Raw genomic sequence first — 27,814 nt, 5'->3', positions numbered from 1 at the left:
GCCTCCTCAGATAATCACTTTGCCTGCTTGCATTTATTTTTCTTGAGGATGATTTTGTTCACTGCCTCCTGTGCAATGTTATGAACCTCTGTCCATAGTTCTTCAGGCACTGTGCCTATCAGATCTAATCCCTTGAATTCACTCATCTTCTCCACTGTGTAATCATAGGGATTTGATTTAGGTCATACCTGAATGGCCTAGTGATTTTCCCTACTTTCTTCAATTTAAGCCTGAATCTGGCAATAAGCAGCTCATGATCTGAGACTCAGTCAGCTCCAGGTCTTGTTTTTACTGACTGTATAAATTTTTCCATCTTTGGCTCCAAGGAACTTAATCAATCTGATTTTGTTATTGACCATTGGGTGATGTCCCTGTGTAGAGTTATCTCTTGGGTTGTTGGAAAAGGGTGTTTCTATGACCAATGTGTTCTCTTGATAAACCTCTCTCAGCCTTTGCCCTGCTTCATTTTGTACTGCAAAGCCAAATTTGCCCGTTTTTCCAGGTATCTTTTGATTTCCTACTTTTGCATTCCAATCCCCTCTGATAAAAATAACATCTTTTGGGGGTGTTAACTCTAGAAGCTGTTGTAGCTCTTCATAGAACTGATCCACTTCAGCTTCTTTGGCGTCAGTGGCTAGGGCATAGACTTGTGTTCAAGTTGATGCTCCAAATAAAAAGAGTGTTTAAGAATGCAGACTTGGGAAACAAATTTCAGCTCTGATACTTACTAGCCTACCTGTGCCTCCATTTCCTCATCTGCTAAGGGACAAAAATAGCACTTACCTCCTGTGATTGGTATTAATAAGATAATATGTAAAGTGCTTAGAGTAGTGTCTAGTCCACAAACGTGGGCTGCTATTTTTGTGTGTACTATCTAATTTCACCCCTTCTTGGATCACTCCTTGTCATGGAGAAGGGGTCTGCATAACTCAATGAAGCTACGAGCCATGGCATGCAGGACCACCTAAGACGGATAGGTCATAGTGAAGCGTTCTGACAAACTGTGGTCCACTGGAGTAGGAAATCGTAATATTCTTTCCTGGAGAACCCCATGGGCAGTATGAAAAGGCAAAAAGATATGACGCTTGAAGATGAGCCACCGCCCCCTGTCCCGGGGAAGAGCAGAGGGCAATTATGAAATGCTCCAAAAAGAAAGAAGTAGCTGGGCTGAAGCAGAGATGATGCTTGGTTGTGGATGTGTCTGGTGATGAAAGTAAAGTCTGATGCTATAAAGAACAATATTGCATAGGAACCTGTAATGTTAGGTCCAAGAATCAAGGTAAATTGGACATGGTCAAACAGGAGATGGCAAGACTGAACATCTTAGGAATCAGTGAAGTAAAATAGATGGGAATGGCAAATTTAATTCAGATGACCATTATATCTACTACTATGGGCAAGAATCCCTTAGAAGAAATGGAGTAGCCCTCTGGGTGCAATCTCAAAAATGACAGAATGATCTCAGTTCACTTCCAAGGCAAACCATTCAACACCACATTGAGAGATTTCTATGCAACAGGGGAATAAGTGACAAAGCAGGTTGGGAGGGGGTTTCATATACTGTTCACATGCATGAAACTGGCAGCCTCAGTTCAAATCTTAGCTCTGCCACTTTTTGCTGTGTAATTTGGAGCAAGTTAATTCGACCTGTTGCATCAGTCTCCTCATCTGTCAAATGAGGGTAACACCAACCTCATAGATTTGTGTACGAATTTAATTAGTTGATACATGTGGAGTATTTAGAACCCAGCACCTAGCATGCAGTTCGTGCTCAGCCAAGGTTAGTAATATTGTGATTTATATATTAAGGGAGCACAGAAGAGGAGCAGTAAGTCATCTTGGGAGCAGGTGGTACCCTACGTTTCTTAACAAAATCAAGATATATAGAAACAACTTCTCTTGCAGGCAATATCTTTCTTGCAGATACTCCGAGCTTTTTACCAGACCACAGTATGTTCTTTCCTGAGAATGATCAGGAGCAGCCCTCAGAGAGCTCAAAAGCCAAGGATTGTTTTTGTTTTTTTTCAGCTGAACCTCAGACCATTGCTCTCTGTCTTCAGTTCTCAGCTGAGTCCAGCAGTTTCTGCACAGAATGAGGAAGAAACAGTGACTATCATTTCCCCACCAAACCAAAGGGAAATGAATGATTCACCCCAGCATCATGGAATCTGAAAGGGGATTTCTCTTTTCATCTGAAAAAAATTTGGTCAGGAAAATAGGCTAAAAGTATTTCCCAATCTAGGCAGTTCTTGTCAAATAATTTACTCATTTCATATTTCTACACACTTTATTAAATACTTACTGCATGCAGGAAACTGTGGGTTATGGGATAAGAGCCTATATTTATTAATTGCTCCTCTATGTGCCAAACACTATAGTAAGTACCTTATAAATGAGCGAGGTTTATTTTCATTTACAGGAAGAAACTGAAATCTAAGGAGGTTAACTAATAGCATATCCACATTTATAAAGCAAGACAAGAAAGGGTGGAGAAGCGATTTGAATTTGGGCAGAATGAGCTGAGCACCCAAATGCCTAACTGTTATATTTCTCTGTCTTAACAAGATGTAATCACAGTCCATGAGGAGCTCTCACTTTTGTGAAGGAGACAGAAAAGCGAACAGATAATTAATATACAGTGTAATCTCTGCTCCATAAAGGTGTGAACAGAGCACTGTAAGAACTCAGAAGAAAGAGTGAATTACTCTGCCTGCAAGAATCAGTTTCAGCTGTAATCACAAAGTACTTAAGACTGTACAGAAGTTCCAAAATATGTGCAAACCTGGAATGATGAAAATCTGTCACAGTGAAAAAGAAAGAAAAGCTCAAATTCGAAGATGACTTAAGATTAAAAGCAGACTAGATACTCAGCCTCTAAATGAGCAAGAGTCAAAATTAAATTTTTGTCTATGATGTCAGGTATTGTATGCTTACTACTGTTCTGCTATACCACGCTTGACCTTGCCAACTGTAAGGCCCAGCTCAAATTCTATCTTTTGGAGGATAGTGACCACGATTTATCTTTATTTATAATTTAGCATCCCCTGTCCCATCCACTCCAGGGGTCTAGGTCACTGATTGGCTTAAGATAGGAGCTCAAAAATGTTCATGTTGAGTCTTTTAGACATTGATTATTCTACTTGTGGTTAAACCAAAGCTTATTGCTTTTTCTTTTATTTTTCTCCTTTCTCATTTCACACCTCATTTATATTTCTCAGATGTTGCAAAGAAAGAAAACTCTAAAATTCATCCCTTTTAACATTTGGGAAAGAGTGCATCAAAATGAAAGCCTGAGATAAATTCTGGTGGTAACTTTTGGGTTTTCTGTTTGGAGAGGTGGTTTCTTTTATCCGTTATCATAGATATATCTTCATCAATTATCAGAGATAACTAAAAATTATCTTACACTTGGTAGGCAAAAAACTGGTTCTATATTGTTTAAGACCTGTCCTGACTCCCTACTCGAGTTCTGATTTTGTGAACAGTGGGTACCAACTGGAACATATCCTTCTTCCATCCTTGGCATCAAAACTCTGTTTAGGGGCTTCCCTGGTGGTCCAGTGACTAAGACTGTGCTCCCAGTGCAGGGGATCTGGCTTCGATCCCTGGTCAGGGATCCATCATGCCACAACCAAAAAAGAAGAAGAAGAAAAAAAGATTCCACCTGCCCAACTAATGAACCAGCAATCCTCAACGAAGATCTAAGATCCCACGAACCACAACAAGGACCTGGCATGAATGAATGAATGAATGAATATTTTAAAAAATTGTTGAACTAGAGAGAGAAGAAGAAAGGGGAAGAAGAAAGTGGAAGGGATTGAAAGTAATGGAAAAGATTCTCTTGGTCTAAGCTCAAAAATAAAGAGGAGGCTAGGAGGTTCTGCAGAATGCTGCTGATCATGTTATATCACCACTTCTGATGCAGCCAAGTACACAGCATCCTCACAAACAGTCAGTGAGGAATTGAGGAAAAATATCAGTCTTCAGTGAATTTCACTCTGTTGAGTTCAGGTCAGTGGGTATCATTATCCACCAGCCTAGAGGTAGCTGTTGCACAGGGTCGGACACAGCTGAAGCGACTTAGCAGCAGCAACAGGAGCAGCTGCAGCTACTACCTATCACCCTGTAAGCAACAGGTATATTGGTTACTCTATTCAGGGGCCCAGTCATTGCAGAGCTGCTCCCAGTAACACAGACTTTGATATATTTTAGACACACTTCCAGGACATCCAAAAGGCCTCTATTAATTTAGATTTCTCATCATGCTCATAGCAGTTCTCTGCTACCAAATGTGGCCCTGCACCATCTGTTGTCATAGATTTTTCTGAGTTTTTCATAGTTTTGTAATAATTTATGTCTTCCAGTTAAAGTAAGGTCTCAGTTTATCTCAGTATTTCATAATATGTTGTCAGCTTATTTTTAAACATTTTCACAGCATTTATTAAGAAGAAAGGGAACTGCTTAACCTGCAATTTCAAAAATCCAAATTAACATACTTTTATTTTTGTTTGAAAATATTTCTTACAGTTCTATAATGCTAGAACTTTTATTTCCAACAGCTCAGATCATGCATCAAATAACAAGCAATTTTGTTTAAAGAGAAGCATTCTTTTTTGTTTTGAATGTTAGTTTTTTAAAACCAGTGATTAAATACGGACTCATAAAAATGTAATTGAGATTTGAGAGTGAGGGCCCCAGATATTTTTCAATTGAAATGAAATTCATATAATATAAAATCAACTTTATCTTATTTATATTAAAATTATTTAATATAAATAACTTTATATTAATTATATTAAAATTATTTTAAAGGGAACAGTTTATTGGCATTTAGTATATTCATACTGTTGTCCAACCATCACCCCAGAATGAAACTGTGTCCACATTAAGAACTTATTTCCCATTCTCTCCTCATTCTAGCTCCTGGAAACCACCAATATGTTTCTTGTCTCTGTAGATTTACCTGCTCAGTATATTTCATATAAATAGAACCATACAACATGTAACAGTTTGGGTCTGGCTTCTTTCACTTTGTGTAATGTTTTTTAGGTTCATTCACATTGTACCATGTACCAGTGTGTTTCATTTCTTTTTATGGCTGAATAATATTCCATTGTGCTTATATACCACAATCTGTTTATCCATTTGTCTGTTGATAGACGTCTGGGTTGTTTATACCTTTTGGATATTATAAACAGTGGGTCTTCCCTGGTGGTTTAGCAGTAAAGAGTCTGCCTGCAATGCAGGAGCTGCAGAAGATGCCAGTTCAGGCTCTGAGTCTGGAAGGTCCCGGCAAATCACTCCAGTATTTTGACCTGGAGATTCGCACAGACAGAGAAGACAGTCCATAGTGTTGCAAAGAGCTGGACACGACTGAAGTGACTTAGCATCCACCCACATTGTAAATAGTAATGCTATGAATATGCATGTATATGTATTTTTTGAGCATCTGTTTCCAGTTCTTTTGGATATATACCTAGGAGTGAAATTGCTGTATCACCAAGGCAATTCTATGTTTACTTTTTGAGGCACTATCAAACTGCTATTGCAGCTGAACCATTTTATACTCCCACTAGCAGTGTATGAGGGTCCCACCAGCAGTGTGTGAGGGTTCTGATTTCTTGACATCTTTGCCAATGCTTGCTATTTTCTGTTGTTATTTTTGTACATTATAGTCCTCTTAGTGGGTATGAAATGGTATCTCATTGTGGTTTTGATTTGCAATTTGCTTGACTAGTAACGTTACAAATCTTTTCGTGAGCCTGTTGGCTGTTTGTATATCTTCTTTTGAAAAATGTCTTTTTAAATCCTTTACCTTTATTTATTTATTTATTTTGCTGGGTTGTCTTATGTTGTTGAGTTGTGAGAGTTCCTTACATATTCTGAATAGTGTACTCATATCAGATATATGATTTGTGGATATCTTTAATGTCCTTTGATGCAAAAAAGTTTTTAATTTAAGAACTAAAATTTATAAATTTTTTGTCTTTAGCTGCTTTTGATGTCATATCTAAGAATTCATTGCCAAATCCAAGATTGTGAAGATCTACTGTGTTTTCTCCTAAGAGAGTTTTATGGATTTAGCTCTTCTATGTAGGTTGTTGAACCATCTTTAGTTAATTTTTGTAGGCAGTGTAAGTTAGGGGGTCCAACTTTATTCTTTTGCATGTGGATATCTCACCACAGGGATTTGGTTTTGTGTACACATAACTGTTTGGGAGAATTTTAAATGAGGGATTAATGAGTTTTATGGGGATAGATAGAGACTGAGCAGATCAAAACCACAGTCTGGTTCTCACTGATATAATAGGCCTTCCCTTGCCCTCCTGCCCACTCCCTACCAGTTGCTGATTGAACACCTAAGAAGGAAGAAGTCTGTTCTGAGAGGACGGTTACATCAGCTTGATAAGAGGTAAACAGTTGAAAGTAAGATCAATGGGTTATAGAGATGATCAACCTACTGTTTTGAGCATGTATCCCAGAACTTTGGAAATTACTAAACAAAACAATAGCTTCCCCGGTAGCTCAGACGGTAAAAGGGTTTGCCTGCAATGTGGAAGATCTGGGTTCGATCCTTGGGTTGGAAAGATCCCCTGGAGAAGGAAATGGCAACCCACTCCAATACTCTTGCCTGGAAAATTCCGTGGATGGAGGATCCTGGTAGGCTACAGTCCATGGGATCTCAAAGAGTCAGACACGACTAAGAACTTCACTTCAAACAAAACAATAAACAATGCATTAAATCCTGGGCATAGAGTGATCAGGCCCTTGGGGAGCTTACTGCCTAGTGGTGGAGTATTACATAAATCAACACAGATAGAGTGGACTATAAGGTACGAGGAAGAGAAAGGGAAGGGAAACATGAAATCAAATAATAAGGAACTTCATCTAGTTTGAGGTGAGCGGTTGCAAAGCTCGAAAAGCGTTCTCTAAGGAAGTGTCATTTGAGGTAAGATTTGAATGTTTGTAAAGGTAAAGATTTTATTTTATTTTTAATTTTTAAGGAAGGGAGTATGTTCTAAGCAGAGAAAATGCCTGAAGAAATCAAGAAACTGGAAGAAGGCCAGTCTATCTAAGACAGGGAAGTGAGGGAAAGAATGATAAGGAATGAAATTAGAGAGGTGGAGGGGAGCCAGATCATGCCTGGGATGGTAAGCCACATAAGGATTCTGACTTTCATTCCAAGAATGGTGTGAAATTATTTGACTGTTAAAGGAGGAGGAACAGAGTTAGAAATAATTTTGTTCCTTTCTCTCCATTTTTCTGTTTAGTCTTTCTTTAAATTAATAAAATTAGTATTTTGTATTTTATGTGTTTTGCTAATATTTTTCTTTTGTTATTTGTTTTTGACCTTCTTAATGTCATTTTTTTCCATACCCAGAAATTTTAATTTTTATGTACTTAAATTTGTCACTGTTTTATGATTCTGGGATTTGTTTTCTGCTTAAAAAGAATGTTTTCATCTCAAAATTATCTTTTCTGTCAGTTCACCGTGTTCTTTTCCCAGTACCTATATAAGGATGAGGAGCTTGAAACACAATGAAATATAAATTTTCACCTCTAGAAAAGGCAAAGATTGGGCTTCCCTGGTGGCTCAATGGTAAAGATTCCACCTACCAATGCAGAAGACCCAATTTTGATTTCTGATCCAGGAAGATCCCACATACCTCAGAGCACTAAGTCCGAGCACCACAGCTACTGAGCCCAGGAACTGCAACTACTGAGCCGTGTACTACAACTACTAAAGCATGCATTTCTTAGAGCTCATGCTCAGCTACAAGAGAAGCCACTGCAATGAGAAGCCTGTGCACTGCAACTGGAGAGTAGCCCCACTCACCGTAACTAGAGAAAAGCTCACACAGAAAGGAAGACCCAGCACAGCCATAAATAAATAATTTTTTTTTTAGAAAGGAAAAGGCAAAGATCAAAAAGTATGGTAATACATTGCATTAGTGGATGGTGGAAGGGAGTAGACATTCCCATATTTTTAGTGGGTTCATAAATTGAATTGTTAGCATTTGGTAGATGGGCTCCAGGGGTGAGGGCAGGGCTTTACGGTGTCCCAATTGGCCTCCTCTTGGCCTGTAGCTGATCTTTAGGTACACCCATGGGTAATTTCTTTTTATTCTATTTTACCTTTTCATTGAAGTATAGTTGATCTATAATGTTGTGTTAATTTCTGCTGTACAGCAAAGTGACCCCCCCACACACACACATATATTCTTTTTAATATTCTTTTCCATTACAGTTTATCCCAGGATATTGGATATAGTTCCCTGTGCTATAGAGTGAGACCTTGCTGTTTATCCACCCTATATATTATAATTTGCATCTGCTGCTGCTGCTAAGTCACTTCAATCGTGTCCGACTCTGTGTGACCCCATAGATGACAGCCCACCAGGCTTTCCCGTCCCTGGGATTCTCCAGGCAAGAACACTGGAGTGGGTTGCCATTTCCTTCTCCAATGCATGAAAGGGAAAAGTGAAAGTGAAGTTGCTCAGTCGTGTCCGACCCTTCGCGACCCCATGGACTGCAGCCTACCAGGCTCCTCTGTCCATGGGACTTTCCAGGCAAGAGTACTGGAGTGGCGTGCCATTGCCTTCTCCGAATTTGCATCTACTAACACTCAACTCCCAGTCCATCCCTCCTCCTCCCTCCCCCTTGGCAACCACAAGTCTGTTCTCTGTGTCTGTGAGTCTCTTTCTGTTTTATAGATTTGTTCATTTGTGCTGTAATTTCTTCTTCAATCCATTCACACCAGAGCCATTTCACTCAGGGGGACTGACTGTTGAACAAACACACAAGAAATTCCATGCAGATTCTTCTTTTGTTAATGATTCCACATGATAATTTATTAATGAACTCATAGGTTCTGTTAATTTATTAATAACATTAGAGGTTCTCTCGATTGTTTTGGATACCTACAGGCTGTGGCAAAAAGAAGAAAGGCTCTCCTTGCTGACCTCATTTCTTCCTAATTGGGGTGCAAGGCCCCCTCCATCCAGCCAGGAGCATACCCCACCCTGTGGACCAGCACCTCACATCTCAAGCTCAACACATGTTGGGGTTTCAGAGCAGATTTGAGCCTCAGTAGCTGATCCTGCAGAAGAAGAAGATATTAAGAAGAGATGGCAAGAATATACAGAAGAACTGTACAAAATAGATCTTCATGATCCAGATAAGCATGATGGTGTGATCACTGACCTAGAGCCAGACATCCTGGAATATGAAGTCAAGTGGGCCTTAGAAAACATCACTACGAACAAAGCTAGTGGAGGTGATGGAATTCCAGCTGAGCTATTCCAAATCCTGAAAGATGATGCTGTGAAAGTGCTGCACTCAATATGCAAGCAAATTTGGAAAACTCAGCAGTGGCCACAGGACTGGAAAAGGTCAGTTTTCATTCCACTCCCAAAGAAAGGCAATGCCAAAGAATGCTCAAACTACCACACAATTGCACTCATCTCACACGCTAGTAAGGTAATGCTTAAAATTCTCCAAGCCAGGCTTCAGCAATATGTGAACCGTGAACTTCCAGATGTTCAAGCTGGTTTTAGAAAAGGCAGAGGAACCAGAGATCAAATTGCCAACATCCGCTGGATCATGGAAAAAGCAACAGAGTTCCAGAAAAACATCTATTTCTGCTTTATTGACTATGCCAAAGCCTTTGACTGTGTGGATCACAATAAACTGTGGAAAATTCTGAAAGAGATGGGAATACCAGACCGCCTGATCTGCCTCTTGAGAAATTTGTATGCAGGTCAGGAAGCAACAGTTAGAACTGGACATGGAACAACAGACTGGTTCCAAATAGGAAAAGGAGTTTGTCAAGGCTGTATATTGTCACCCTGTTTATTTAACTTATATGCAGAGTACATCATGAGAAATGCTGGACTGGAAGAAACATAAGCTGGAATCAAGATTGCCGGGAGAAATATCAATAACCTCAGATATGCGGATGACACCACCCTTATGACAGAAAGTGAAGAGGAACTCAAAAGCCTCTTGATGAAGGTGAAAGTGGAGAGTGAAAAAGTTGGCTTAAAGCTCAACATTCAGAAAACAAAGATCATGGCATCCGGTCCCATCACTTCATGGCAAATAGATGCGGAAACAGTGGAAACAGTGTCAGACTTTATTTTTTTGGGCTCCAAAATCACTACAGATGGTGACTTCAGCCATGAAATTAAAAGATGCTTACTCCTTGGAAGGAAAGTTATGACCAACCTAGATAGCATATTCAAAAGCAGAGACATTACTTTGCCAACAAAGGATCGTCTAGTCAAGGCTATGGTTTTTCCTGTGGTCATGTATGGATGTGAGAGTTGGACTGTGAAGAAAGCAGAGCGCCAAAGAATTGATGCTTTTGAACTGTGATGTTGGAGAAGACTCTTGAGAGTCCCTTGAACTGCAAGGAGATCCAACCAGTCCATTCTGAAGGAGATCAGCCCTGGGATTTCTTTGGAAGGAATGATGCTAAAGCTGAAACTCCAGTACTTTGGCCACCTCATGCGAAGAGTTGACTCATTGGAAAAGAGTCTGATGCTGGAAGGGATTGGGGGCAAGAGGAGAAGGGGACGACAGAGGATGAGATGGCTGGATGACATCACTGACTCGATGGACGTGAGTCTCAGTGAACTCTGGGAGTTGGTGATGGACAGGGAGGCCTGGCCTGCTGCGATTCATGGGGTCACAAAGAGTCGGACAGGACTGAGCGACTGATCTGATCTGATCTGAGCTGATCCTGCATAGGCCCTGTGATGGGAGTTATATAGAGCATTCTACAAGGTGCTTCCATGAATTTTCCTAGAACTAACATCTCACTCCCTTAGTTTGCTTCTTCCAAATCAGAAATCATTTGTGGCTTGGCATACATCCTCAATCTTTTCTGGTTTGTGGGAATGGGACAGTGAGAAGCTATACCATTCTCTGCCAGAAACTTGCTTCTTCCTTGGTTGTCATTTCATGAATTAATGGCCTGAAGTTAGTTTCCCTCCTTTGTTTCATGGCTGGTTATGAACAATTTTCTGATAATAAAAAAAAAATGATTAAAAGGTGATTGGATAAGAGAACATTTGTTAGTTGGCTTCATTCGGCCACCTTTATAGGCAAGTTTGTTCCTCATTTGTAAAATAAAGATGTACCACATACATCAAAAACTAAATAAATACTCTTTTTTCCCCATCTCTTTCTTTCCTTTTAGTCTTCTTACATTTCATATATGAGATATGCTTTAGGATAAAATTAGCTGTTTTATATTATGGCTTCCCTGGTGGCTTACCCGGTTAAGAGTCTGCAATGAAGGCATCCTGGGTTCACTTCCTGGGTGGGGAAGATCCCCTGGAGAAGGAAACGGCAACATACTCCAGTATTTTCGCCTGGGAAATCTCATGGATTAAGGAGCCTGGCGGGCTACAGTCCACAGGGTTGCAAAGAGTCAGACACGACTGAAGTGATTAAGCACACATATATTAGAAAACAACATATCCCTACATTTAAAATATTAAATGCATTTTATACGGTAATCTATTGTATATGTGGAGGATTATTTTTAAGAGTCTAATTAACAAAGTGGGTTATTTATTAGATTGAGAGACATGGTTTACCAAATTTTATAATGAAGTTTTAATGCAATGTTGGAAAAATATACATTGGCTACATTTAGAGTTTTATAAATCAAGAGTACAGAGAATCCAATAAAAATAAAAAGAAATGCCGTTTGATGATAATTGAAAGATTGAAATGTAATAAAGTTGAAAAGAAAAACAGAAAAGGCAGAGAAATCCCATTAGAACATTAACTGCATTCCATTTTCTACCCCAGAGCAAAGGTCAGAGAGGCTCTGTTAGGACTGGTAAGGAACCTCTCTGGGGAAACCAGTTCTCCAGGTTCTTTGCTTTGAAGCTGTTAGCCCTGATTTTCATTTCCCTTTACACACTGCGGAGATGTATTTTAACACTCTTTAAATGTATGTGAGAGTAAAAGCCCTATAAGCAAGTTAAAGTGTTGGTACTGTCTTTAGCAATTCCACAACTTTCTCTGGTCTATCCTGCTTCTTCTATTCCTTCTCTGTTCCTGTCTGCACCGATCCTGCCTCTGCTCTGGCCCTTGACCACTGGAGGAGGGAAAGAGTAATTCTCCCAGAGTCAGATGACTGTCCTTTTGCTATCTTGAGTTTCATGGTAATGATTCATGCTTCCTTTCTTACATAGATTATATGATAAGGGCATAAAAATCGAATTGCAACTATGTCTATTAAACTCTAGCCATAGATGAGAAACTCAGTTAATCAACCTGGTTCATTTTCCTTTAAGGTCTGTGGTTGAGAAAGCATTTCTCAGTGAAAGTCAAGGAAGTTCATTCAGAGTAATATAAAATAAGATTTCTATAAAATTATTTGAGGGCATAGTTTATAATATACTGAATGATTAGTTTTTTAAAACATTAAAAGGTAGAGATTCTTAAGTTCTTTAATCTTATTACATTAATAGGCAAGATGTAGTATTCAAAATATTCTATTAGATAGGCATAAAATATACCTTACAGTTCTTGGCAAAACTTAACTTTATACTTCCCTTGAAGGCTTAAATCTAAGCAATTTACTTGGAAAAAACAGTCAGTTGGATTTAATGAGTATTATTGCCTGAATAATATCCTGCTGACTGCTGTAATCATAGATCTTTTTCCTTTTAATTTTTTTTTAGTAGAGAGAAGACAGTTATGCTACTTGTAAAACAAACCAAGAAGGCTGTAAACCCATAAAAAATGTGACCTGTTAAAACAATAAGTATGGTAATTCTTGTGATGCATCATAATTGGAGGGAAGAAGGACATGGACCTTCTGGAAAAAGCTCTGGCTTTTGACTTGTAAGACCCAAGTTATAGGACAGATCCTAACAATGTAATGGCTCTGTGAACTTGTATGTGAACTTTTATGAATAGTTTTCACATCTTTAAAATAATGCCCATAAGACCTTCTAAATTCTGACATGGTAAGAAATTAGATTAAGAATTATAGGTAATAAAATATATGAAAGCATTTTGCATACTGTAAAGTACTATATGAGGCTTCCCAGGTGACTCAGTGGTAAAGAACCAGCCAGAGATGTGGATCTGATCCCTGGGTCAGGAATATCCCCTGGAGAAGGAAATGGCAACCCACTCCAGTATTCTTGCCTGGAAAATCCCATGGACAGAGAAGCCGGGCAGGCTACAGTCCATGGGGTCACATAAGAAGCAGACACGACTTAGCAATTTAACAACAATAAAAACAGTGTTGGAGGATTTGAATCAGTTTTTAATCTACAGAAAATAAATGTTTTCTCAACTTTAATTCAATTAAGATAAGACATAAAATCAGAGTTCTAACTTGTTATACAAGGTGGAAAGATGATTGGTTGATATAATGGCGATGAAAGTGTCTTGCAAACTACAGCATCCCTTGAAAACTATAAGGATTTTCACATCTCTGAATTGTTTTAATTTAAAAAAAAATTCTCAGTAAATAGAGTTATTCATACTAGCATTCTCTGCAATGTCTCATTATTTGCAAAATGAGAAATTCAAATAGAAAACCTGGCTGTAAAACTCCATAATTCTTAGATACCTAATCCTTGATGAGATATATGTCAATACACAATTATAAAGGAATTTAGATATGCTGATTTGTAAATCATCTTTCTGAAAAACAACTTTTTAATCAATCAGTGTATTTTCTAGGGATAATATTTGCATTTACTTATTTTTTTCCAAAGCATCTATGATTATAGAGGTAATTTACAAACTTTGTCTTCTCTACAACTCTCACTGACTATATGAAGCATTATCCTCATTCTTCCATAGGAGGAAACTGGGGCTCAGAAAAGTGAGATTACTTTCCAAGTTCATATAGCTAGAGAGTGGCAGAGGCAAGACTCAACATTGGATCTAAACCAGTGCTTCCTCCCTGCTCCCACAGTGTCAGTACTGCGTCTATCCATTATATTACCAAGCCCCATCCTTACCGTCCAAAGCCCCAGGAAAAATGTGAAGGCATCTAGCAGGAAGATGTACAGTACCTGGTGGGGTCTGACTTAGTAAAGAAGGAAGATGTATTTTTGAGAATCGAGAGATTCTCAATTCGTGCATATCATCTGCCTCCCACAACAGAACACAAGTTCCACCAACGATCTTTGTCTGCTCCATTCACAATGTATCCCAAGGACCTGGGTGTTCCTGATTTCAAACATCTCGTGGACGTGAACCAATAGTCAGTGAGTACAGCCTCGGGTCCAGTACTTTGCAAGGTATGTGCTGATCCTCACAACACCCCAGTTAGGTGGGAATTATTCTCCCCATTTTATAGATAAGAAAACATGACTTAAAAGTATGCTAATTGTTCAGAATAGGTGGCAGATCCAGTTGTTATTCAATTAGTCATTCAAAATACTTATTGAGCACTCCAGGTCCTTGGGATACATTGTAAATGGAGCAGACAAAGATCGTTGGTGGAACTTGCATTCTCGTGTGGGAGTCAGGTGATATGCACAAACCTTAATAAAAAGTCATATGGTAAGTTAAAAAGTCCTGTGTCCTATGGGGAAAAGAAGTAGAGCAGTGTAAAGGAGGATAGGAAGCAAAAGGGGAGAACTTGAAAATTGAATTTGTTTATTTATTTCTGGCTGTGCTAGGTCTTGTTGTGGTGCCCCTCAGTATGTGGGATCTTACTTCCCCAGTTCAGTTCAGTTCAGTTGCTCAGTTGTGTCTGACTCTTTGTAACCCCATGGACTGCAGCACACCAAGCCTCCCTGTCCATCACCAACTCCCAGAGTTTACTCAAACTCATGTCCATTGAGTCAGTGATGCCATCCAATCATCTCATCCTCTGTCATCCCCTTCTCCTTCTGCCTTCAATCTTTCCCAGCATCAGGGTCTTTTCAAATGAGTCCATACTTTGCATCAGGTGGCCAAAGTATTGGAGTTGCAGCTTCAGCATCAGTCCTTCCAATGAATATTCAGGACTAATTTCCTTTAGGATGGACTGGTTGGATCTCCTTGTAGTCCATGGGACTCAAGAGTCTTCTCCAACACCACAGTTTAAAAGCATCAATTCTTCAGCACTGAGCTTTCTTTATAGTCCAACTCTCATATCCATACCTGACTACTGGAAAAACCATAGCTTTGACTAGACAGACCTTTGTTGGCAAAGTAATGTCTGTGCTTATTAATAAGTTGTCCAGGTTGGTCATAACTTTTCTTCCAAGGAGCAAGTGTCTTTTAATTTCATGGCTGCAGTCATCATCTGTAGTGACTTTGGAGCCCCAAAAAACGAAGTCTGACAGTTTCTACTGTTTCACTATCTACCTGCCATGAAGTGATGGGACCCAATGCCATGATCTTAGTTTTCTGAATGTTGAGTTCTAAGTCAACTTTTTCACTCTCCTCTTTCATTTTCATCAAGAGGCTCTTTAGTTCTTTGCTTTCTGCCATAAGTGTGGTGTCATCTGCATATCTGAAGTTATTGATAGAGTTTCCCAACCAGGGATTGAACCCGTGTTCCCTGCGTCAGAAAGACAGATTCTTAGTGAGTGGTCCACCTGGGAAGTCCTTGGATTTTTAAATAGAATGGTTTTATGACAATATCCAGAGGTCGAGAAATTGATTCATCAAGGAATAATCTAAATTATGTTACAGGATCAGCGAAGTTAAGGTCTTCCTCAACTTTATAGTAACAGCTAGTGATGTGTGCTCAGTCGTGTTCGACTCCTTGTGACCCTTTGGAATGTAGCCTGACAGGCTCCTCTGTCCATGGGATTTTTCAAGCAAGAATACGGGAGAGGGTAGTAACAGATAGTTGTTACTGTTGTAACAACAGATAGTTGTTACTACATAGGGTAGTAACAGGCAGGATTGGAGAGTCTTTTTCATAAGCAGGCATAAATTCCCTTACAGGCATGGGAATTTTGAGGAACTAGAGACATCGCTCTCATACCCGGCTTCATCATGACTAACTACCACACTGATCTTCAAGATTGCCTGGAATTTCTTCTTTGATTCAACAAACAACAATGTGAGAAGCCATCTGATGAACAACTGGAATGAGCATTTGCCTTGAAGCTGGGAAACCTGGAGTCTAATCCAAAGGGACTCATTAATGAAAATTTGACCTTGAAAAATTTCTTTCTTCAGTCGATTGAATTTCCTGTATGACAAATGAAAGTGTTGGCACCTAAGGGCAACTCTGGGTCTAAGACTTGTGGTTATAAATTTCTGCTGAAAAATTTCTCAATGCCCTAGTTTAAAATCTTAATTTTGTTTTAATAGAGAGATTGAGGCTCAGTGAGACACATCTTTTCATATTTCCTGATGAAATATCAGCATCAAACTTTTCTTTTAAAACCACCCAGGAATGTTGACCTGCACACATGAAGATCCTGCCTTGTTTTGGGTGAATATTGGGAGCACATGCTCTGCTGTGGATTGGGCAGCCTAATAGCACTGCCAGTTCATTTTCAAGGGTAGCTCAAGGTGTTGGAATGTCTCTGCAAAGCCCCATATGGCTTGGGACCTGGTTACCTTAGCAATCACTTCTCTCCCCATGCAGAGTCAATTAATAGGCAATTAAAACTCTCAACTGCTCCAGCTAATGCATCCCAGATCGGAGCACCAGAAAATGAGAAGCAGGAGTTTTTCATTCCTTTTACCTCCTATCTTTCTTTGGTTATATTTTAAAATTTCTAATATACCCTTGCCTCTGGAAACAGTCTCATTTAAGTCTTCTAGGATAGATATATACTTGGTTACTTTTACTTGTTATTTGGTTTGTATATTACTTATTGACTCCCCCTCGCCACCCCCCGCACAAAGTCTTTAATGGCATCCAGACATTCAAGGAAACAAATATGAAATTTTCTGCCTAGCTTCCTCTAAACTCTCCTTAATATAGTCCAACTCTTACCAACCAAACACATTTTCCACACATCCTTTTGAACACTCATTATTTGCTTTCCTTCTACCCCTTTTTCCCCTCAATCAAAATCTGCCCACTCTGTAAATTTCAGCTTAAAGCCAGTATCATGATCACTCCAGTTCTCAATTATGATTCTGAATGTTAGGTCTAACTAGACTTAGAATAATTTTATTTTTCATTTATTCATGCTAGTTATCCTTCTCAGTTTTTCTCTCCACGCATAGATCACAACACCTGGAGGGCAGGACCCATGTTTTATATTTCTCTTCATATCTTCAGACCCTACCTAGTACAGTGATAGCCATCACTGAGGGCCCCTTAGGAGGGAGTTTAGAAATTGTTGCTATTATACAGTTTGACATAACTGGATATTTGGATATTTTGAATAATATGCTTAGTCGTGCAATCATAGAACTTTAAAGCATTAGAGACATTAAAGATTAATATACCAAAATTTTAATTTTACAGATGAAAAAAAAACAAGATTTACATGGAAGCGTTGAGCTGCCCAAAGTTAAACTGTAAGTACATGTAAAATTTGAGTCTAATCTCAAGTGTTGTGTCTTGAAGTCCATGCTCCTTCCCCTCTCCCAGTAGTCTGAAATATTCTCCCTACTATAGAGAGAGCAATACAGCAACATCTATCTCTACAGCTCCACAATGATGTCATAATGCAAGTGAGAGTCACATTCATTTATCATCTTGCCTCCTCTTTGATTTTTGAAAAGTTGCAAATTTCAGTACTTTAAATACTGCTAGTATCAAGCCACCAGGGAAGATGGCTTCCCTGGTGGCTCAGCTGGTTAAGAGTTTGCCTACAATGAAGGAGACCTGGGTTCGATTCCTGGGTGGGACAAGTCCCCTGGAGAAGGGAGTGCCAACCCATTTCAGTATTCTTGCCTGGGAAATATCATGGATGGAGGAGCCTGGTGGGCTATAGTCCACGGGGTTACAAAGAGTCAGACATGACTGAAGCGACTAACACACACACAGTATTAAGAGACTCGTATAAAACGGTCACTCTGCACACGTTGCTGTCTAAACCTGCTGTCTTTTGACCACCATTCAATAGTACATTTATGAATCCACATTGATAAAATTCTACTTGATGCTGTCAGATAAGTTGGAGAGGTTTAGATCAGGTCAAACCTGGTGCTTACAGTTCTTTCATATAACACTTTCAAAGCACAGAAGCAATGTAGAGAAGTAGAATGGCTGGGACAGGGAGGTGGAGAGAGGGAATTTGTGGTAGCAGGAAAGGGGAGCCCTGGGGATCAATTACAGAGCTGTGGTGGCAGATCCAGCAGCAGTGGGGTGGTCACAGCCTGAGTAGATAAATGGACTCTGAAAGTAGTTGGGGGTGGGGAGAGGTGAAGAGGAGAGTAGAATCTCGTGATACAGGTACATAGACAGTTTGGGAGGCGGGCAGAACAAGCAATCGCTTTTGTGTAGGAAATGGTTAGCAATGCAGGAAAGAACATCACTGCAAAAGTGGTCGGATAGAGGACTTCCCTGGTGGCACCGTGGATAGGAGATCTGCCTGCCAATGCAGGGGACATGGGTTTGATCCCTGGTCTGAGAAGATTCCACATGCCATGGGGCAACTAACCCCGTGTGCCACAACTCCTGAGCCCAGGAGACTAGTGTCCCGCTCTGCAACAACAGAAGCCACCACAATGAGAAGCCAGCTCACCACAACGAAGGGTAGCCTCCATTCTCCACAACTAGAGAAAGCCCGGGTGCAGCGAGGAAGACCCAGTGCAACTCCCCCCCAAAAAGTGGTGGGGTTGAAAGGCTGAGTGTGAGAGGAGGAGGGAGGAAAGGAAAGAGGGAAAGGGGTTACTTTTTAGCGTAAAGTGAGATGGTTTCTGGTAGGCACTTTCACATACTTTCTTTCATTCCAGAGAGGGAGAAAATGCAGTTGCTGAGGGAGAGAAAGGACAAGAGGCTTCCCACTGGCTGCTCCACTGTGTTTGTGACTGTGACTAACAGCCTCATTGCCCCACCATCTCTGCTGGATGACTACAGTTGTTCAAAAAGTAGGAAATGTAACTGACAACCTAATTGTACCTGGAATGAAATTTCAAAGACTGCTTATAAATCACTCAGCAAAGCATAAGTAAAAAATTCCAAGTGTTTTGAGAATAAAATAAATCTTAAATATTTTAAAGTGACTCTGTACCTCAGTTTCACCATCTGTAAAAGAGGATAATAATATCCCTTTTATTTTAGTATAAGGTTAATACACTTATATGATTGGGGATGATATTAGAGGATAATAGTAGTACCTGCATAATATTGTTACGGGGAATAAGTATGTTACTATTTGCAAAGTGCCTGGCATATTGTCCTAAATAATGTTTGTTGAATAAATAAAAATGAAACAGCAGTAGACTCACACATTGTTAGCACTGGAAAAGAACATAGGACAAGGGGCCAAAGCATTCCTCTTAAAAATTTTTTTAAAATTGGTGAATAATTGCTTTACAATGTTGTGTTTGTTTCTGCCACACAACAGTGTGCATCAGCTATAAGTATACCTATGTCTCCTGCCTCGTGAACTCCCTCCCAGCCCCTCACTCCTTCCCACGCCTCTAGGTTGTCACAGAACACTGGGTCGAGCTCCCTGCATCATACAGCAACTGCCCACTAGCTATCTATTTCACATATAGTAATGTATGTTTCAATGCTACTCTCTCAATCCGGCCCACCCTCTCCTTACCCTGCTGTGTCCGCAAGTCTTTTCTCTATGTCTGGGTTTTGATTCCTGCCCTGCAAATAGTTTTGTCAATACCATTTTTCTAGTTTCCATATATATATGTATTAATAAATAATATTTGTTTTTATCTTTCTGACTTACTTCATTCTGTATAACAGGCTCTAGGTTCATCCACCTCACTAGAACTGACTCAGATTTATTCTTTTTTTACAGTTGAGTAATACTTCATTGCACATAGGCACCATAACTTCTTTATCCATTCATCTGCTGATGAAGATCAAGGTTGATTCTATTGTCTGGCTATTGTGAATAGTGCCAAGCATTCTTTTTAAAAGATGCAGTTGGGTTTCAAAAAGGGGAAGTGACTTGCCTGTAGTTTTCATAGTTAAATCAATGGCAGAGAGAGTAGGAATGAAGCCTTCTGATTTCCATTTAAGTGTCCTTTTTAGTAAGAACTGCATGATAAGCAGCAATATAGTGCAGGTTTGGTAAACACTAACTGTAATATTTCACCAGACTATTAGCTCCTGCAAGGCTCTGTCTTGTCTAGCTCTGCATTCACAGTGATAGTCTGGACCTCCCGTATGCGGTAGAATTCTATAAATATTCACTAAACCTAGCTATTCCAAGGAATTCTTTCACATTTGAGTCACCACTCATCAAGTCTTAGAACTGATAAAATAGAAATAATTCGAATGAAGCAGAAACTTTTCGGGTATGGCAATTTTTCTAGCCCTTTTCAAATGTTGTGTGTAAAATCCATAGCCCAGCACAACACAGCAACTCAATACATGCTAGCTATTATTTTTAGGCACTTGCTTACAAGGCCAAGATATGATGGTATAACTTGGCCACCAGAACAGACGCCCTGCCAAGTCTGATTCTCTTTCCTTTACAGGTGTTGGCAGAGAGCAGTTGCCGGTGGGGGGCGAGGGGGATGTCTAACATGGCAGAAAGAGGTGCAAGGAGGGAATAAACTGTTGCCCAAATGTTGGTCACTGTTCCATTTAACAGTAATTGAGTACTTTGATAGCAATGAAAGGTAATCAGTCCTCTAGATTTCTCAATCCAGATCGTCCTCTACCCCCTTTGAGGTTTTAAGATGTTTGCTTCCTGTCAGCACTATTTTTACTTAATGGGATCCTGTAGGGGATTTTCATGTACTTTTCCTGTTTACTTTTCTTCCTGTTTCTCAAAAACAGGAATTAAAAGATAAAGATGAACAATCATAAAGCACTTTGTAATGACCTTTACAAATTCTTATTAAATCTTTCAAGGTTTCCAGCCTTGCCAAGCCCTCATCATACAATACAGAGTGGACAAATGAGAGGAAACCAGAAGGGGCTCTGTGACACTTGGGCTGCTACAAAAATTTGCTCTTGCGTGGTTTGAATCCTTCAGCACTATTATTTCCTTCACAGGAGGCATTTTTGTCTTGATTCTGGCATCCAACTCTTTGGCATCTGTCTTATCTTACCTCTTGGGTAAAAAATGATTCCATTTTCTAGCTGTTTTTTGATCTTAGACAATGTCTCTTAGCCTCTCTGAGCCTCAGCTTCCTGTGATAAATGTAGGACGTGTTCTGTGATGAGGAAATTAGGAGACAAGGGGTAATGGGAGGGAAAATGAAGGCCAGAAGGCAGAGAAGATATTAGCATTAATGGCTCCACCAGGAGGTTTTGAAGATCGCCAAGTCCTTGCAGTCAGACTGGCTCGTCCACTCACCAGATCTAAGGTGAATTACTTCACTTACGCCTATTCCTAATCATAATTCTTGATTTCAATATCTCATATACATTTCGCTCTCTGATTTAACCTACCCTGGGGACTATTCTGAAACTCCTCTGCCCTCATTTCTTCTCTGTTGATATTCACTTTCAAGGTGATATCATTCAGTTTCAGGGCTTTAAGCACCGTCTATGAACTGACAATTCCAAAATCTCTATCTCCAGCAGAGTCTCCCTCATGAACTCAATGTTCATTTAGCCAACTGCCCTCTCAATGTCCACTAGAATGTCTAAACAGCATCTCAGGCTTAACGTATCCTCAACTGGACTCTTAGTCCCTTCACCTCACTGACCTGCCTCTCTTCTAGTCTTGCCCATTGTAGTACATGCCAACTCTGCCTTTCTAGTTGCTCATCATTAAGTCCCCTCTCTTTCTCATCCCTCATATCCAATCAATTGGCACAACTTGTCAGTTCTTTTTTCAAAATAAATCCAAAATTTGACTGCCTGCTCACTACCACTCTGCTTTCCTAGCACCTTCTCAACACAATAGACAGGCATGAGATTACGTTACTTCTAGTCTTTAAACCTTTGAATCGATTTCCATTTGACTCAGGTGTGTTACTCACTCAGCCATGTCTGACTCTTCACGACCCCACAGACTGTAGTCTGCTAGGCTCCTCTGTCCATGGGATTTTCCAGGCAAGAATACTGGAGTGGGTTGCCACTTCCTTCTCCAGGGGATCTTCTTGACCCAGGGATCAAATCTGGGTCTCCCACATTGCAGGCAGATTCTTTACCATCTGAGTCACCAGGGAAGCCCATTTCACTCAGAGTAAAAGCCAAAGTCCTCAAAGTGCCCAAGGCCATGCATCGTCTGAGTTCTCTCACCTGAGGGACATCATGTCTTGACACTCTTTCTCTTACTCTCTGATAGAGTCATTTCAACCTCTTGGCTATTTCTCGAACACTCAAGGCACACCTCAGCCTGAGGGATTTTTTTTTCCTTCAGTGTTTTTTTTTTTTTTTTGCACTTGCTGTATTTCTGCCAGAAATGCTCTTACCTCATAGCCTCATGACTTGCTCTATTTCTCCAAAATTCAACTCAAATATTCTCTTCTACATGAGGCCTTCCCCATCAATGCTTCATAAAATTTTATGTATGTGCACATATACTCACCCCCATCCTTATTCCTAACTGTTTTATTTTTCCCATGGCACTTTCCCCTATCTGATGCACAGTATATTTCCTTGTTTATACCTTTTTATGTCTTTTTTGCTTATTTTGCTCACTGCTATATCCCTATTATCTGAGATAGGAGGTAGAAAGCAGCAGTGTTCAATAAATGTTTAATGAATAAATGAATGAATGGGGCTGCTGTGAATGTTAAATTAATTCTTGTGTATGTTCTGGAATCAATAATATTTTATCTAAGCATGTCTCAGATTTTCCTGGAGTGCCCTCTGCATTCTGATAGTTACTCTGGGAGCAGCTGTGTTGTACAGTGTGGTTCTGAGCCCCTGGCTTCTGTTGATGGTCTAAGGATGGATATTCTGGGCTGATTGTTTCTTCCTTAGGAATTTGGTACTGGGACCAAGGGACCAGGGCCATTTACTGACTCTGTAACATAACTTTTCACAGCTGTTGCAGATCTTGTTTTCAGCCGAGAGGACCAGATGCAGAGGTGTCTATTGAAAAGAATAAAACAATGATGAGAGGGAAACAGAGGTGGCAGATGGCAAGAAAAGCTCTTCTGTGCACTAGTCCCCATCACCAGGTGTTCCTCAGGCCCAAACAGATCCCTAAACTTCCTGCTACATTAAGGAGAACACCATCTCAGTGTCTGCCCGTGTAATAGGTGGTTAATAAATACAAACTTAATCTGAATCTTGAGAGGGAGGAATCATAACTACATCTGTTTTACCTTTAAATCTTTACAAGTCAAATCGAGCTAAGGTGTAAAAGTAAATATGGACTTCCCTGGTGCTTCAGAGGTTAATAATCATCTCGACAATGCAGGGGACATGGTTTTGGTCCCTGGTCTGGAAAGATTCCACACGCTGTGGGGCATGAAACCTGCAAGCCACAACTGCTGAAGGCTGTGCATACTAGAGCCTGCGCCCAGCAACGAGAAGCCACTGCAATGCAAAGCCCACACACCGCAACTGGAGAGTAGCCCCCCTCCCTTGCTCCAACTACAGAAAACCCACGTGCAGCAACAAAGACCCAGCACAGCCAAAAATAAATAAGTAAATAAAAATGTTTTATGAACATTTGTCATTGCATCTAATCTGACAAAGAAGGGACTCTGTTCTTTGTTTTGGAAGGCAGCCTGAATCGCTGGAAAGATAATTGGTCCCCAAATAGGAAACCTAAGTTCTGATCCAGCTGTGAACGTGGGCTGGTTACTGTCCTACTCTACAGCCTTGCTTTCTCATGTGGAGAACAAAAGGGGCTGCATGAGGTGGGCTGCAGTCTGTTTTTCAGGCCTAGGTTTTACAAATAGAAGTTGGAGTCCTAAAGGATTTCAGGCTTTCTATGGAGATATATTCTTTTCCTACTGATACATACTTCAGATGTTTCAACTACTTATTTGTTTGTGTGTGACTGCAACATATCTGAACCCCTGCAACTGTGGGAGAGTTTTTCAGTTCACAAATCTTGAGAGAGGGAACATGTCTGCTACTACAGACACTGAAAAATCCAAATATTCACTTTCCCATTTCTCCTGGGCCTAGAACTAGGTTACTGATAGAAGCAACGACCATTTATCCCATCTATGGAGACCAAATTGGGAGCTTGTGACTCCCTTGGTTCAGGTCCAGCCATGAGTCTGTTCCAGAGGCAGGTGATGGCAGCAGCTGCTGAAGCTTCCAGGGTTGACCAGTGTAATCTCCTGTGTCAGGGCTGAAGAGAACGGTGGTGCCCGCTTGGCAGCCAGTAGTCACAGAGGCATTGTGGGGACCCCAGGGCATCAGATGGGTAAGTTGATGGCTGTGGTTCTGGCTGGTCCCAGGCCCCACATTCCCTCTTGCTTCTTCAGGCTTCCTTTGATGCTGTGAGGTACTCACTAGCCTTTGCATGAGCTCCTTTTTAACTTAAATCTGTCACAAGTGGTGCCCCACCCCCAATTCTGCCAATAAGAACCTTGACTGGAAAAACTGCTGCTAAGTCACTTCAGTCGTGTCCGACTCTGTGCGACCCCATAGATGGCAGCCCACCACCCCCCCCATCCCTGGGATTCTCCAGGCAAGAACACTGGAGTGGGTTGCCATTTCCTTCTCCAATGCATGAAAGTGAAAAGTGAAAGTGAAGTCGCTCAGTCATGTCTGACCCTCAGCGACCCCATGGACTGCAGCCTACCAGGCTTCTCCATCCATGGGATTTTCCAGGCAAGAGTACTGGAGTGGAAAAACTAGACTAAGCGAAATCAGGAGAGTGCTAAGTCCTAACTTCTCAGTGAGGTTAAGGTGATTAAACAAATGCAGTCAAAGGCTCTCTCTGACTTCTGCTCTGTGATTTTCACAGAAAGAATTTAAGTTTCATTTCTGGAACAGCAGAAGCAGAGAGGAACTGAGAGATTATTTAATCCAAGTTTCTCATTTTTTCCCCTGGAAGATCAAACTCAGTTATAATGGGAAAGAACTTGTACAGAATCACACAATGAGGTCCAGAGGTGGAACCCATCTTTCTCTGACACTCTTCAAGATTTTTCTTACCACCCAAATTGCCTCTTGGTTCACACATTCTTTTGTTTACATTTTTTTCCCATTTGAATCTGTCTTTTGCACCCACGAATCTAGGGTTCTTACTTACCTCCTATCCCACCACCAATATTCCTATCCCTGTAGGTGGCACTTGTCTAGGAAAGGCATTTTGCCTTCAGGTTTCACGAAAAAGTCGGGTTCCTCCGGAAAGCCTCAAGGATGCAAGGCGTGAGTGAGTCCCCCTATTATCAGTAACACTGAGGCTCCTCTTCATGGATTTGTGATTACTTTGGCCTCAGTACTGTCATTATTTTTGTTTTTTAATTTCAACATTTTAAATTCAAATTTTTATTTATTTATTAAAGTATCATTGGTTTACAATGTTGTGTTAGTTTCAGGTGTAGGTATATAGAAATAGATGCAAAGACATAGAAAACAAATTTATGGTTACCAAAGGGGAAAGGGAGAGGGAGGGATAAATTAGGAGTTTGGGATTAACAAATACACACTACTGTATGTAAACTAGATAAGCAACAAGGACCTACTGTATAGCACAGAGAACCCTACTGAATATCTTGTAATAACCTATAAGGGAAGAGAATGTATACACACACACACACACACACACACATGTAACTGAATACTGTCATTATTTAAATGCAGAGGAGAAGATCCACAAACTGCGAGCCCTTCGAGGAAAAACACAGAGTCATCAAAATTCTCTAGCTGTGCCTAGAGTTATGCTCCTTGGCTGCTCCTTCAGAAATGCCAACCCCGTCTGTTCTTCTGAGGGGAAGGGAAAGAACATCCTTAATAAGACAGCAGTGAAATTATTACCTGTGAAACCACAAGGGGAAAGAGCTCAAAGTTAGATTCAGACATATGCAGGCAGGCAAGATACAATTCCTTGCAGTAATTTAGACTCTGCGTCTACTCGAGGAAAGCTGTCCTCATCCGTCTGGCCCAATTTCATCTGTGTTCATTACCTAATCAGCATTGCACTCTGAAATGTGTTGTACTGGAAATAATAAAAACATCAATACCTTTCTATTTCTGAGTCAGTAGTGTTTCTGTGTCATTTTTTTTTAAGAGTTCTGTAAAACAGGCAGGGTAGGAATTATCCTCCTTTTAATATTCCATTCATTAATTCAACAAATAGATTTTGAGTTCTTAGGACCTGCACATACTCATCTTGGCACAGGAGTACAGAAAAATCTGATAAGATTCCTGCCCTCAGAAAGTTTATATGCTGTTAAAAATGGTAACTTTTATACTGTGTATATTTTACCATAAAAACATTTGATCTAATATTCATGTACTTTTAAAAAAGTTTCTATGCTGTAGGAAGTAGACAGTACGTAAGCAATAAAAAATGATAATTACAGATTGTGATGATCTTTTAGGAAAGGAAAAGCGAAGGTATGTAATACTATTTGGAGCTGCAAAGGATGAAATGGGGAAGTGACTTCATCTATGAGGATCTAGGAAGGCTTCTCTGAGGAGGTGACCTGAAATGAAAGGAGGGGTCAGTTATGTGAAAGGTCAACTGCCTAAGACGGAGGAAACTATAGGTTCAAAAGCACCGAGGCAGGAATGAACTCAGCGCATATTATTTAGTTTCCAAATACTTGGAGATTTTCCAGAATTTTATGCTATTGATTTTTAATTTAATTACAATATAGACAACACACTTTCTATGATTAAACTATAATTATGGGTGTGTCTATTTCTGTTTGTAGTTCTATCAATTTGTCAGCTCTGCTATAGGTTAGTCCCTTTATCATTGTGAAATGATCTTTTTTATCCCTGGTAATATTCTTTGCTTTGAAATCTTCCTGGTCTCCTATTAATCAATCCACACCATCTTTTTTTTTCTCCATTTAATGTTGCCACGGTTTATCTTTTCCATGCTTTTACTTTCTTTTTTTTTTTTAATTTAATTTTATTTTTAAACTTTACAATATTGTATTGGTTTTGCCAAATACCGAAATGAATTGGCCACAGGTATACCTGTGTTCCCCATCCTGAACCCTCCTCCCTCCTGCCTCCCCATACCCTCCCTCTGGGTCGTCCCAGTGTACCAGCCCCAAGCATCCAGCATCGTGCATCGAACCTGGACTGGCGACTCGTTTCATACATGATAGTATACATGTTTCAATGCCATTCTCCCAAATCATCCCACCCTCTCCCTCTCCCACAGAGTCCATAAGACTGTTCTATACAACAGTGTCTCTTTTGCTGTCTCGTATACAGGGTTATTGTTACCATCTTTCTAAATTCCATATATATGCGTTAGTATACTGTATTTATGTTTTTCCTTCTGGCTTACTTCACTCTGTATAATAGTCTCCAGTTTCATCCACCTCATTAGAACTGATTCAAATGTATTCTTTCATGCTTTTACTTTCAATGTATTTATGTTTCCATTTTGCTCCTTGGATGCAACATATGTTTGGGTCTTGCTTTTTAAATCTAAGATGGCAATTTCTGACTTCTAGTTGGGCTGTTTAGCTCATTTACATTTAATATGATATTGACATGTTTGGATTTAAATCTACCTTGCTATTTCACGTCTATTTGTCCTGTCCTTTGTTTCTGTTCTCCTCTTCTTCTGTCTTCTTTTGGGTTACATGAATATTTTTTTAGGATTCCATTTTATTATATGATTTCTTGCCAAATTAGTTGTAACTTGTCATTTTATTTAATGGCTTC

General features: G+C 40.0%; 1 long non-coding RNA gene across 2 annotated transcripts; it reads right to left on the bottom strand.

The window, feature by feature from the left end:
* Positions 1-1,324: 1,324 nt before the first annotated feature.
* On the bottom strand, positions 1,325-22,653 carry LOC133244969 (uncharacterized). 2 transcript variants are annotated; one of them, XR_009735575.1, is made up of 3 exons: positions 22,286-22,653; positions 11,282-11,447; positions 1,325-2,083 (listed from the first exon to the last, which is right to left on the bottom strand). It is a non-coding gene; the product is annotated as an uncharacterized LOC133244969 (long non-coding RNA). The 2 variants fall into 2 exon arrangements; XR_009735574.1 differs by lacking the exon at positions 1,325-2,083 and adding an exon at positions 9,076-11,027.
* Between the last annotated feature and the right edge of the window lie 5,161 nt (positions 22,654-27,814).

Source organism: Bos javanicus, chromosome 1 (assembly GCF_032452875.1).
Source record: "Bos javanicus breed banteng chromosome 1, ARS-OSU_banteng_1.0, whole genome shotgun sequence".
NCBI lineage: Eukaryota > Metazoa > Chordata > Mammalia > Artiodactyla > Bovidae > Bos > Bos javanicus.
This window is presented reverse-complemented; position numbering and strand designations above follow the sequence as displayed.